Source organism: Etheostoma cragini, chromosome 24, assembly GCF_013103735.1.
Source record: "Etheostoma cragini isolate CJK2018 chromosome 24, CSU_Ecrag_1.0, whole genome shotgun sequence".
Lineage (NCBI taxonomy): Eukaryota > Metazoa > Chordata > Actinopteri > Perciformes > Percidae > Etheostoma > Etheostoma cragini.
The window spans coordinates 11,688,262-11,692,821 of NC_048430.1; the positions used below are offsets into that span (position 1 = coordinate 11,688,262).

A 4,560-nucleotide genomic window follows, 5' to 3' on the forward strand; every position below is an offset into this window, starting at 1 on the left:
CCCCCCCCCCCTGCTTCTTGTGCCAAATCTCTCAGAAGGCGTCTGCATTTCAGACGCTTTGTCTCAAACAGTTAACGTTGTTGAAATCTGCGTAGCGAACACACATCCAAATACAAACAGCACCTGTGGGGATTCTATTACATTGCAAATACGAAGCTTTCTGCAGGAAAATGGAGAGAAATGGTTATTACAACCAGATCACCCGGCCAGGGTACCCGCGGAGTCCCACGTCTTAAAGTGTAATGTGTATTTTCAGCCCTTCTGAAATGAACATATATTAATTTATTGTAAAATCCATGTAATTTTTGAGTGCATAAGACAAAACATGTTCAGATAAAGCTCCTGCTGCTGCTGTTAGTATTATCACTATTATTATGACCCGGACCACAGCGGTTGCATTTCCACCCGCTGGCATTGTTTAATCACCAAACCCTTTAATGAACAGTGCCTCATTAGCAGAGGAGCGTCCTGCTGCACGAGTCATTCCCCCCCGCAGCTCCACTCAACTTTATTTATAGGGCCTGTCCAAATCACACATGTTGATCATTACTGACTCGGAGGGCACTTTTAATACGTTTATTGCTCTCTTTAATGCCCCTTTTGCGGAAACAGACAGACATAGAGCATTGATGATGGTAACATGCAATGTGACTTGATTTCCTTTTTTTGGGTTCCTTTTTTTAATGGAAAAGGGATGGACATTAGCAGTGGACATCCTGTTTTTCTTCATTCAAGTAAATCAGTACTGAATCAGTGCAGGCTAGCCATTTCAATTATTTTGATATTGACAAGTAAAGGAAGGAATGGAAGGGGGAGAAAAAGAGCAAGAGGAGGTGGGGAAAGAAGCGGGAAGACTTAAGGGGTATGATCCTGGGTCGTTACCATTAGCATCCAGAATTCCTCCACTTGCTTCCCTTTCTCGCGTCTTGAGTCCGTCCTTCTGAGGAAGCATGGGAGGAGAGAGGAAACAAGGACATGTGTTCGTAGAGGGTTAAGACATCCTTTCCTCTAAAGCGTCATGTGAAATCCTTGGCTGTGTTTAGCAATGGCTTTCAGCTGCACTGCTTCCCGAAAGGCTGTTCTCTGTATCCTCGCTCATAGCTCCCCGGAGATCCCTCCTCTATCCTCCATCCTAGCTCCTCTGAGATCCCTCCTCCATCCTAGCTCCTCGGAGACCCGTCTTACATTCCCCGTCCTAGCGTCTCTTAGATCCGTCATCTATCCTAGCTCCTCGGAGAGCTCTCTTCCATCCTCCATCCTAGCTCTTTGGAGATCCCTTCTCCATCCTCCATCCTAGCTCTTTGGAGATCCCTTCTCCATCCTCCATCCTAGCTCCTCTGAGATCCATCCTTCATCCTCCATCCTAGCTCCTCGGAGATCTGTCTTCCATCCTCCGTCCTAGCGTCTCTGAGATCCATCCTCCATCCTAGCTCTTTGGAGATCCCTCCTCCATCCTGGCTCCTCTGACATCCCTCCACCATCCTCGCTACTTAGAGTTTCCTCCTAGATCCTCGGTCCCTGACACAAATATTGTCTTTCTATGTTCCTCAGATTCTTCCTAAGTGAATGAATGATCCATCCCCACTTTCTGGATTTGATTTCGATGTGTCTCCACTGGTCTACATTTAATATCTTGTCGGGCCACCAAATCCTCAGCATGTATCTCAGACTATGTTAATGAGCGCTTGTAGTTTATCGATGATTGATTTGGTGTTTTTTCAGGAGTCACAGCCGAATAGACGGACAGTGTTTACATTTTTGTCGAAGATTGTGATTTGACTTTAATGTTATCTGGACTTTACTTGGTTATTTATATTTCTGCAAACTTTCACTTTTACTCCAGCACATTTCCCCTTCAGCATATTCATTCATCGTCACTGCAAAAACTGTTTTCATAATGTTGGAGGGAAAGGTTCTTCCTCAGTTTCTGTTTTTGTCTTTCTTGATGTCAGACTTTGAATTTGATGACTGACCTGACTATTATGCTTTACTATAAAGAAACCACAATAAAGGTTTTTTTTTACTTTTACTTACATAATTACATACATGTAATATCATAAAATAACTTTTGATACCTAAGTACAGTCTATATATCAGATACTTTACTCAAGTAATATTCTAATAGGGGACTTTAACTTCTACCAACGTCATTTTCTGGTAAGATACTTTTGTGTGTGTGTGTGTGTGTGTGTGTGTGTGTGACCACGCCCCCACCCAGTGACGACGCACTCCCACCGCATCCACGACAGCTGCTCTCCTCCAGAGCCCCGACACACCGGAGCAGAGACACACGGGAAGCGGCGTGTCTGCGCATCTATCACCGTTAGAAACTTCATGGACTCTGGTGGAAACGATCATCTAATTTTCACATTTTCTTTTTAGCCTTGATCCTTTTTTCTTCTTTTTTTTCTCTTCAAGTCAAATGACACAAGGGACAAGAAACAGAGGAAAAAGTCTCTCTATCGGCTATTTTTCACCTTCTTATCACTGAGCCGCCACTCCGAGCGTTCGGGCTTTCAGCCAACAGGAGGTCAGTCCACATTACCATCAATTTTACACTCAATTACTTCTGATTATCATTTTAACCAACCATGTGCTCATTTTGTTAGCTAATTGCGCAGAATAATGTGCGCAGAAGAATTCGGCTTCACTCACATGACAAATATCGACCCTGTATTGCCGTGGTAGCCTATTATCCACCTGCGGTGCTCTATAGTTATTCTATATGGTGTTATGTGTCATTGCTGCTTTACAGTGAGTTAACAGCTGCATTACTTTTACATTATGATTTTTTAAAACGTGTTTAAGGCAATTACTGGTTTTCTAGGTCTAGTTTCTAATAGTAATTCTAAATTATTTTTTCTTTTCTCGTCCACCGCCACTCCGCAGCAGATGGAGGAGAAGAGAGTGGAATTATAGAATTGGACAATTAGCGCGATGTTGTCACGTGTGCGCACGCGGCCGCGCGCGTGCACGCCTCCTTAAAGCTCTGCCAATAAGGTCGTCTGATAAGCTGGAAATCCTCCTTCTCTCTAGCTCTATCGGGGCTGCCCCGAGGTTGGAAGCGCGCGCGCGCACACACACGCACGCACGCACACACACCAACACACACACACACACACACACACACACACACACACACTGTGCCTGAAGTCATCCTATAGTTAATTAGATGGAGCCTGAATTCTGTTTGTTTTCACTATGGCAAACTATTTCTCCTTTTCCCCTTTTTTTGGCTCAATTTGATTTTTTTTGTTTCCTTTTCCTCATCTCCTCCTTGTCTTCCTCTGTTTCTCTCCTTTCTTTTTTCTTCCTCTTCCTTCCTTCCTCCCTTCCTTCCCCTTTCCTCCTTGTTAGCGCTGGAAGAAGTATTCAGATCCTTTAGTGTAAAATGTAGTTGAAGTATTAAAAGTACAGAACTCCCTCATCTTATTTCCTTCATCCTTTCTTCTTATTCTTCTCCACTGTACACAATCCTTCCTTCTACGCTTGTATTCTTCACTCCCTCCTCACTTTTATCCTTTTCTCCATCTCCTGTCTCTTACCTGTTCCTCTCCACTTCTTCTTCTTCTTCTTTTTCTTCTTCTTCTTCCCCTATCTGCTTCCTCATCTTCTTTTTTGTCCTCTTTTTCTTCTTTACTGTCTCTTCTTCCTTCCGTCTGCCTCCTCTTCTACCAAACTGTTTTGCGGACAATTAATTTGCCGCTCCTTTCCTTTCCTCCTCTTCCATTTGACTTTTATTTGCCTCCACCTCTTCTTTGCCCACTCATCACGTCTTCCTTCTCTTCCTCTCTCCTTCCTCCTTTTTTATTGTTGTTACCTCTGTCTTTGTCTTTCCACAAACGCATGCACACAAACAAACAAACAAACAAACAAACAAACAAACACACACACACACACACTAACACACACACAACACACACTTTATGTTGTCTTTTACTACACCTTCCCATCCCCGTCCTTCGAGGTTGTAAGCCTGAAAACAAGCGTGTCATCGTTTTTCAGGTGCTCTCCATTTTGGATTTAATGGTTGCTCAGCACAAACACACACACACACACACACACAAAAACACATAAACACTTTCACACACACACTGTGGATGGGATACAGTCAGCCCACGCTTTCCTGCAAAGGCATGGTGTGAAGCACTACTCTGTCCTTTACACACCTGAACACACACTGTGTTGACATAAAACTCATCAACACACACGCTTAATCACACATAATCTTAATCATAGTAGTTAACTCTGCTGAGGTCTGAGCCAACATGTCCTCCCAACCATCCGACATTGTGATTAGTTTATTCCCTCTTCTCTGATACGACCCACAGGAGCGTATCATGCTTCCGATCCAGTATTAGGGACCACTAAGGTCTATATCAAAGAGACTTAGATACAGTATTAGGGACCACTAAGGTCTATATTAAAGAGACTTAGATACAGTATTAGGGACCACGAAGGTCTATATTAAAGAGACTTCACATACAGTATTAGGGACCACTAAGGTCTATATAAAAGAGACTTTAGATCCAGTATTAGGGACCACTAAGGTCTATATAA

At 43.2% G+C, this 4,560-nt stretch overlaps 1 protein-coding gene across 1 annotated transcript in view; it reads left to right on the forward strand.

Annotated features, from left to right (window-relative positions):
- The first annotated feature begins 2,257 nt into the window (after positions 1-2,257).
- The window catches only part of LOC117939461 (SH3 domain-binding protein 4-A-like), a 21,706-nt gene continuing 19,403 nt past the window's right edge, over positions 2,258-4,560 (forward strand). Inside the window, exon 1 of the mRNA XM_034864830.1 lies at positions 2,258-2,530. The gene's annotated coding sequence lies outside the window, so the exon portion shown is untranslated. The remainder of the gene's footprint in view (positions 2,531-4,560) is intronic.